The following is a 10,113-nucleotide window of genomic DNA, read 5'->3' on the forward strand; positions in this document are numbered from 1 at the left end:
GCAATCGAATTATTTGGTGGCTTATATAACCGAGCACGTGAGAATAAAACAACAGACTTACTACTATCAAGTCCCATGCAGCTCACCATGTTGCTACACTCGTTGAAGATGTCCGATGTTGCCCTTATTTATAAATGTAATTTTTTGTTACTTTGCATCAAGACACGAGTTCCAGCATGATAAACAGTATGTATATACTCCCTCCATCCTAGTGGTATTCATGCATTAAACACCGAAAATAGTAAGCGACGGGCTACATAATTACACTATATATGTGGCTAGAATCTCTCAATAATGCGTGTTCATGCATATATACACACCCGCAAGCCTATAGCAATACGAAAGGTACGTGTACTTGAACCAGAGCAGCAGTTACTGGCCTAGTTTATGACAACCAGATAGATATAGTTGTATCATTTGCAATGCAGAAAAAGTAGACCAACATGTTCAGTTACTTCCAAATTGACATGAACTACTACATAATAGAAGACACTTACTTTTGTAACAAAAAATGAACCAGATAGTAGCTATAATGTCAACAACTATAGAGTAGGTAATGCAAACCAACATGCTCAATTACTTAAATTGGCTATGAACTAAATAATAGCAGTATTTTATTGTCATAGCTAGTAATAAACCATATAGGAATATAATCTGAACTTCGTTGTGCAGGGAATGCTAATCAACGTGTTCAGGGACTTAAAATTCGTAACAAGCAACACATAGAAGGTAGTGAATGAACTGATAGCAGATAGTTAATTTACTAGCTCACGACGAACCATGTACAAATAATAATGGTACTACATGTACAAGGAATGCAGAGTAACAAGTTCAGTGACTTCAATTTGGCATAAACTACGTAATAGGAGGTTGTTACTTTGTAACAAACAATAAGCCAAATAGAAGTTAAGATGGCAAAAGCTATAGAGCAGGCAATGTGAACCAACATGTGCAAAATTAGCCATGAACTAAATAATTGCAGGATGTTACTTTAATAGATATGAATAAACCATATAGAAATTATAACATCATCACTCCTGAACTTGTGGTGAAGGCAATGCAAATCAATATGTTTCTGAATATAAATTCGTAACGAGCAACACACAGAGGATAGTTAATGCTGGAGCTAATGATGGACCATATACAAAATACAGTGGGATCACATGTGAACTTGTAGAAGAGCTGGAGAGGAAATGCAAACCAATATGTTTAGTATTCCATGTGTGAGTGTCATGCAAAGTAAGAGAAGCAAGTTAATGTTGCAGCTTTTGAAGAACTGTTATCACCAGAATTTGACCGAGTCAGAGGTGGGCCGCGATCAAGATGGACGTGAAGAATATATAGAAGAAATACGTGAATCGGCCTTTTACCAAGTTGGGCTTAATTGTCCATGTATCTGTAACATATTAGATCGCATCTTAGTTTAGAAGATAGAATCTTACTCGTGCACGGTTTGGTGCACGCCCACATTAGAAAGTCCGCTGGACTATAAATATGTACCTAGGGTTTATGGAATAAACAACAACCAACGTTCAACCACAAACAAATCTCGGCGCATCGCCAACTCCTTCGTCTCGAGGGTTTCTACCGGTAAGCATCATGCTGCCTAGATCGCATCTTGCGATCTAGGCAGCACAAGCCTGCCTACGTTGTTCATGCGTTGCTCATACTGAAGCCTTTTTGATGGCGAGCAACGTAGTTATCTTAGACATGTTAGGGTTAGCATTGTTCTTCATATTACATGCTTTCGTAGTGCAACCCTTGCATGTCTAGCCGCCCTTACACCTATCTTAGGTGTAGGGGCGGCACCCCGCTTGATCATAGTTTAGTAGATCTGATCCGTTACGATTGCTCCTTGTTCTACAAGGATTAGTTTAATATCTCGCAATAGTTAGGCCTTACAAAGGGGGAGGATCCAGCGGCACGTAGGGTGTCGTTCGTTGGCCCTAAGCAGGATGTTCCGAGGATCAACCTCGTGTTGGTTTTTAGGCCTTGTTTAGGATCGGCTTACGATCACCGTGCGTGGCCGCGAGGCCCAACCTGGAGTAGGACGATCCGATTATGCGGTGAAAACCCCACATCGTCGTAGATCTCATTAGCTTTACCTTGATCAAGCAGGACCACCATATATTCGGACACCCCGTCTGAATCATGGGTGGATCGGCTTCACAGGATAACCTGAGAGCCGATCGAGGCTCGTATTTAATGTTTACGTGTGTGCCCTGCAGGAAACTAAGCGAGGCATCATCCACACCTTCCTGACCAGGTATAGGTCAGGTGGCACGCCCTTGTGATAAACATCGGTGCGTGCGACCAGGAGGCTTTGCGGGCCATCGCTCAGAGGGACTGGGGCCAGCCGCAGCCCTAGTTGTTCCCGGCTCTACCGTGTTGCCCGTCTCTGCCCGCCAGGGGGTTTCTGACGTCAACACATTCTGGCACGCCCGGTGGGACCGCCGACGACATCCACGACATCGCCATCTACATCCGAGATGGCGGAAGATACTCCGGTCACATACACGGATCTGCCTGATGAGCTCAAGAAGAAGCATGACGAGATCAAGGCAACCCTCGAAGCCGAACTCATCGGCTCCTTCCACCGAACCCGCTCCCATGGCGTCAGGTGGAAGGGTTTCACACCTGAAGGCGCACTCGATGGAGTGGACTTGTCCGCCCCGTCAGAAGAACGCACCAGGTCGCTGCGGCAGGAGATCAACTACATGGTGGCTCATTCGCTGCACCGCCACTCTGAGAGCCTGGTGAACACCTTGGAGCGTGTCGCTCTGCGCGTCGTCCAGGAAATCATGAGCCACCGGTATTCTCCATCGGGACCAGCTACGGGGACTTTCAAGGGAGAGATGCCGCTCCAGCCCCAGCCGTTCGCATGGGCAGCGCCGGAACTGCCGAACTCATCGGCATACGTCGTCTACAAGGTTGGTGGTGATCCTAGTGACTACCAATTCCTACCTGAGCCACCTAAGGAGATCCCGCACGGATACACGTGCGCATACGTACCGGGCTGCAACGCCTGGGCACTCTCGAACCAGGCTGCAATATCAGCGGCCTCTGGAACGGCAGGAGGAACGTCAGGAGCCGATCCTGGGAAGCAATCGTGGCTGGCTAAGTATGCCACCCCGACGAACCTCCAAAGCCCAGCTCCTGCAGTTGGCTTAGAACCGGAAAAGCAAGCATGGCTGGTTAAGTATGCCACCCCGGCGAATCTTCAGGGTTCGACACCTTCAGCCATCACAGCGGATCAGATTTGTACGATTCTGAAAGATCAGTTCGGTATGATGCCGAAAAGGAAGGCGTTCGGCTACACCAAGCCGTACCCCAACAGCTACGAACTGATCCCGCTGCCACCCAAATATCGGCTCCCGGACTTCACAAAGTTTAGTGGATCAGATGGGTCCAGCTCCATCGAGCATGTGAGCCGATATTTGGCACAGCTGGGCACGATCTCAGCGTCAGATGAGTTGCGCGTGAGGTTCTTCTCACGAGTCCCTCACATGATCGGCTTTCGGGTGGTACACATCGCTACCACCGAACTCCATCCAAACTTGGAAGCGAGTTGGAAGAGCGGTTCCATGAGCAGTACCATTCGAAGCTTCCGAGTCTAGCATTGCCGATCTAGCACAACTACGTCGAAGCGCGGAGAAGCCGTGACGGGAATACATCCAGCGCTTCAGGAATCTTAGGAACCGATGCTATTCGGTTCGTATAACTGAAAAGGAAGCGGTCGAGTTAGCGGTAGCGAGGCCTTGCAACACAGCTCAAGGACATGGCCTCCCAAGCGGATTATCCCTCGGCGGCACACGTGGTTCGGAAACTTTCAGCATATGAACAGCGCCACCCGGACCTGTACCAAGACAAGTTCAAACGTGCGGTAGCCACGGTCGATGCAGAGGAAGACGAAGTTCCTGCGGGAGACCAAGAAGTAGCAGTGGCTGAGTGGACTCGGGGAGGAACCCCCGTGTCCTGCAAATGGGTAAAGCCGCTTAGCCCGCCCAGGGGATTTGATTTTGACGTGACCAAGACTGAGCAAATCTTCGACCTCCTACTCAAGGAAAAGCAGTTGAAGATACCTGAAGGTCTCAAATTCCCCACGGCGCAAGAGCTGAATGGAAAGCCATACTGCAAATGGCATAACTCGCTCTCCCATGCCACCAACGACTGCAGGGTGTGGCGTCAGCACATCCAAGCAGCGATAGAGAACGGGCGTCTAATTTTCAACCAGTACGCCATGAAAGTCGATACCCAGCCCTTCCCCACCGTGAACATGGTGGAGTATGCTTGCCATGGAGGGTGCCAGCCGGGTTTCCTGTGCAATATCAACATGGTAGATCTTGGACACCACGGCGGCAAGGATGGAGATGAGGGCAGCTGCTCTCATAGCAAAGATACAGAGGAAGCCGCTCCACGCGATCGGCTCCGCCAAGACGGCAAGCGCTACGTAACAGAGGGAGAAGTGAAGAACATAAGATATCAGCGACCTCTCTCTGATCACCTCCTCAACAAGTATGTGAGTCAGTAGGACCAACGCCGACGGTCCAGCGATGATGATGAAAGAGATCGTCTGGCTAGAGAAGCCAGAAGACATCGTCGGCATAACCGCGATAAGGAGGAGCACGAGCGTTGTGCCAAGGGAAAGGCAAAGGAGCGAGACGACAAGGACAGGCACTGGGATTTTCCTTTCTTCAGGCACTGCTGGGATTCAGGAATGAGCCGATTACCAACAATCGGCAATTGCCCAGAATGCAACCGGAAGAAGAAGGAGGCAGCCAACGTGTCCGTGTTCGAGCGCTTAGGCCCTCTCCCGCCACAGAGCAAACGAGCTGAGTCCCCTCGGTTGGAAGATCTCGAAGATTCAGAAGACGAGGGAGAAGAAGAAGACAGGTACCACCGGCCAAGGTGGTGCCCTGACGGACTCAGCCGTTCCCAGAAACGTAGGGTTCAACGATTGCGCGGCCTGGAAGAAGCCGAGAGGTTATACTTGCATACATTGAGGAAGGCAAGGCCTGATCTGGCTGCAAAGGTTCAGCGAGCCCTGGGTGAAGAGGGTCGCCCACAGAAAATGGAGTGGCGCCCCAAGCAAAGGAAAGCCGATGATGAAACATCGGCTGGCACAAACATGGTACTCGTTCTTCCGACAAAGCTTAGCGCTCCACGATTACACGATGCACTCAAGGTGGGCGACAGCAAGCGCACCAACATGATAAAATCAGAGATTGGGCTGGTCTTATCTACCGGCCTGAACGAGTAACAAGAACACGTCAATGAGCAAACATGGCGAGGCTGATCCTTGTGATCGGCCCCAAAAATTCATGAAGGGACATTACAAAACCTTTCATCGAACAAGCAACATGGAGGCCGATTCCAGCAATCGGCCAAAATTATCCTCACCCACCATTCTGCCTGGGTTCGACATGTTATCCAACAGAGCCGATACCATCAATTCTCTTGACAGAATCGGCTCGGGGGGGCACCCAGGTGGGTAAAATACGAGGATGTGCAACGGAAGCATCTCATCTTTTGATGATGGGTATTGGAATATGGGGGCCGATGCGCTAGTCGGCCGTAAAAAAGGGAAAAAATTCGAAAATTTTCGAGCACAGCCGATGCAGCAGACATCGACTTAAGGATATAAAGCTGGTGCATGGCCATCAACTCATGAGGAATGACTGTTACGATCAGAGGGTCAAGGATGGATTGCATCAGGTCCACCAAAGGAAAGGAGCCGATCTGGCCGGCAGGAACTGAAGAAACTCGGGGGGCAGCTCACCTTGAAGGCTCTCTGCTTTGAGAAGCCGATTTATGTTCAAATCGGCTAGCTCTGCATAAGAAGCTCCCTCAGACATGATCAAGCCCAGGTCCATACAGCTCTGTTTTGCCTTGGCTAAGACTCGGGGGGCAATGGGCCTGGTAGGTGCCTTGTTTTTAAGAGCCGATTGGAGTTACCTCGGCTGTCACTGCATCATGATCTTCTCAGGAAGAACTGGGAAGGAAAAGCCGTCGTCTGGTACGAGGTTTGGACCGTGCTGGTGCTGCAAGAAAAGGAAGAGACTGGTTTCTCAAATTAGCCGATGGATGGTCATCGGCTGCGGGATCGCAAACGCCACGGTCGAGAAAAACCATAATAGCCCGATTCGTTACTATCGGTCTTAGTGTGGCAAGCGGGAGGATGGAAGTTGGATTAATGAAAGGAGAAATTGGAAGAACAATTCTCATTAATTCGAAGGAGCAGCTTTACAAGAAGAGCCGATGGCTCTCAAAAGAGGGATCTAGTGCCTAGTGCACTGCTACTGCTAGTCCTACTCTACTAGTCGTCGCTGTCCTCATCGTCGCCGTCGTCGAGGTCGTCGGCGCTGCTCCCGGGAAGCTCCTCGCCGCTGCTGCCCCAGCCGTCGGCTGGAGCCTCCTCCTCCTCCTCGTCATCATCATCGTCCTCGCTGTCCGCCCAGCCGCGGAAGCGCTTTGTCGGAGGATACCCAATGGAGGCGGAGGAATCATCTTCCTCCTCCTCATCTTCTTCTTCCTCGTCATCATCGTCGTCCTCGCTGTCCGCCCACATGCGGGAGCGTTTCTTCGGCGGGAGCCCGGCGGAGGGGAGGCCTTGGTCCTCTCCGCTTCTCCTCCCTTCTTCTCCTTGTCCGAGGAGATGGGGTGCACCCCGGAGCGGAGATCGTCCTCTTCTTTGTTCTTCGGCAACGGTTGGAGAGAGGTGCCTGAAGCGGAGGAGGAAGAGAAAGACATGGCTGCAGGAGAGAAGGGTTTTTTGGTTTGGTGAACAGAGCAGAGCAAGGCGATGGAGTGGTGAACCGTTTGGCACCGATAAATAAAGAGAGTGTAGTGGAGATTTAATGCCATACGGTTCTCGAGGGCGTGAGGCCGAAATTGACGATTCATACGAGAGAAGCCCGGGAGGCGAGGCGTAATGATGGAAGATTCTGCGGCAGCTCTGCTCCGCCACGACATGACCCGACGAGAAAAGAACATAATGATTTTGGAAATGTCATTTCCAAAACCAGGGGGGCATGTGTTATCACCAGAATTTGACCGAGTCAGAGGTGGGCCGCGATCAAGATGGACGTGAAGAATATATAGAAGAAATACGTGAATCGGCCTTTTACCAAGTTGGGCTTAATTGTCCATGTATCTGTAACATATTAGATCGCATCTTAGTTTAGAAGATAGAATCTTACTCGTGCACGGTTTGGTGCACGCCCACATTAGAAAGTCCGCTGGACTATAAATATGTACCTAGGGTTTATGGAATAAACAACAACCAACGTTCAACCACAAACAAATCTCGGCGCATCGCCAACTCCTTCGTCTCGAGGGTTTCTACCGGTAGCATCATGCTGCCTAGATCGCATCTTGCGATCTAGGCAGCACTAAGCCTGCCTACGTTGTTCATGCGTTGCTCGTACTGAAGCCTTTTTGATGGCGAGCAACGTAGTTATCTTAGACATGTTAGGGTTAGCATTGTTCTTCATATTACATGCTTTCGTAGTGCAACCCTTGCATGTCTAGCCGCCCTTACACCTATCTTAGGTGTAGGGGCGGCACCCCGCTTGATCATAGTTTAGTAGATCTGATCCGTTACGATTGCTCCTTGTTCTACAAGGATTAGTTTAATATCTGCAATAGTTAGGCCTTACAAAGGGGGGAGGATCCAGCGGCACGTAGGGTGTCGTTCGTTGGCCCTAAGCGGGATGTTCCGAGGATCAACCTCGTGTTGGTTTTTAGGCCTTGTTTAGGATCGGCTTACGATCACCGTGCGTGGCCGCGAGGCCCAACCTGGAGTAGGACGATCCGATTATGCGGTGAAAACCCCACATCGTCGTAGATCTCATTAGCTTTACCTTGATCAAGCAGGACCACCATATATTCGGACACCCCGTCTAAATCATGGGTGGATCGGCTCTTTGAGCCGATTCACAGGATAACCTGAGAGCCGATCGAGGCTCGTATTTAATGTTTACGTGTGTGCCCTACAGGAAACTAAGCGAGGCATCATCCACACCTTCCTGACCAGGTATAGGTCAGGTGGCACGCCCTTGTGATAAACATCGGTGCGTGCGACCAGGGAGGCTTTGCGGGCCGTCGCTCAGAGGGACTGGGGCCAGCCGCAGCCCTAGTTGTTCCCGGCTCTACCGTGTTGCCCGTCTCTGCCCGCCAGGGGGTTTCTGACGTCAACAAGAACCAGATGGCACACCAAATTATTATCGAAGTAGCTAGTGTGACGAGTTTGAATAAATTTATACTGCAGGATAGCAGAGCGATAGCATGCAGGAACTAATAGTAGTCGGTTACTTTGTTAGCTTACGACGAAGTACAGAGAAATTACAATAGCATCACCTGTAGTATAGAGAATGCAAACCAACATGTTCAGGGTGTACAAAATTGGCATGAATAAAATAGTAGCAGGTTAAAATTTTGTAACAACGATAGAGCAAGATAGAAGTTATGATGGCTACATCTACAGAGCAGGGAATGCAAACCAAAATGTTCAATCGCTTAAAGTTAGCAATGAACTAGAAAATAGCAGGGTGTTACTGGCATAGCTAGGAATGAACTTAAAGAGCTTCAGACAAACAAGCATCTGAACCCAGAACATGACGCTAAAACAAGAGACTTAAATTAGGAGAAACACTTTGTGGGAGTTACTGCAGATCTTCTTGGGGTTGATAGATCCGGTGATGAAGTATACTACATATGCTACTTGGGGTTGGAGAGACGGCCATTACACTTCATGGTTACTCATCTCATCCGCAAAAACATAACGGTGCGTCGTTAGCATGAACATGTTCCCCTAAGATTAAACAAGAACTTGCAGGCAGCAATAGAAAAGCGCCAATAGAAGAGTTTAGATAGGTGTGGATCATACATGACACCAGTGAAGCAGATCCGGTTCATGCACAACGGTGTCGGTGAAGCCGGTCAGGTCTGGTGGAGGAGGAAGTCGGTGAGTTAGATCCGATGCGGTGGACGACGGATCCGGAGAAGTGGGTCCGGTGGGGTGGAAGATACCGTAGCTGAAGCGACTATGGTAGACTGTTGGATGAGTATATGGTTTTGATGTTCGGCAGGAATGATCCGATCCGGTTGATGACGGCGTCGATGAAACGGCTCCAGCAGACTGCCAGATGAGGAGGTCGCGCGGCCTCGTGTACGCCAGAGAAGTGCGGCGGTGATGTTCCGATGCAGTGGTTGTGGAGGTGGGCGAGAGAGAGGGACTTGGGAAGTTCGAGTGGGTGGTCTCAGAGGAGATACTGACGGAAATGATTTTTTTCGGAGGGTTTCCGAGGCTAGGGAGGTGGTGAACGATAAAATGACAGGCAGACCCCCCACCAACCGACTTTGTTGTCATCTCCACAAAGGTAGAATGGGAATTTGGAAGCGTGTGAAACATTTGTATTTTGTGGGCGGAAAATTTTGCCGCTGTGATGAGATTTTGAATTTGGCTACGGTTCAAGTATAATGATAAAAAATTGTGAGACCGTACTAGTACGTCTGTTCAAGGCCGAGTGCAAAATCAAATAATCATCACGTTAAATATTGGTTACCACGATCATGATCTATCTTCTTAATCCCATTCAAAAACACGTCTGAAATATTTCTTGATTGGCGGGAGATTTTTCCGCCCGACCGAGATTTGATATTGAATATGGCTATGATCCAAGTAATATAATATAGTACTAATATAAAGATGGTATACCCGGTTAATTTCTAGTTGCTCTGCTCCGGCAGTTAAGGCCAGCGGTCACATCAAGTCATCATCATTACAAACAAAATCAGTTACTCCCATGTTCTCCAAACTCCAATTCAAAAAACGCTTCTGAAATATTTGGGATTTAATTGGCTAGAGGTTTTGCTGTTGAACTAAGATTTTGATTTTGAGTCTGCCTACATTGTCTCTGTTCAGGAATCCAGGGCCTAGAATCACATCAAGTCATAATCACAACCAAATTCGGTACACGTGTTCTATATTCAAAAACCTGTACCTAAAATTTCGGGTCTGATGACCCACAAGTATAGGGGGTGTATCGTAGTATCTTCGATAAGTAAGAATGTCGATCCCAACGAGGAGCAGAAGGTGTTGACAAGCAGTTT

The sequence above is a fragment of the Lolium rigidum genome, chromosome 1, assembly GCF_022539505.1.
Source record: "Lolium rigidum isolate FL_2022 chromosome 1, APGP_CSIRO_Lrig_0.1, whole genome shotgun sequence".
In the NCBI taxonomy this organism is placed as follows: domain Eukaryota; kingdom Viridiplantae; phylum Streptophyta; class Magnoliopsida; order Poales; family Poaceae; genus Lolium; species Lolium rigidum.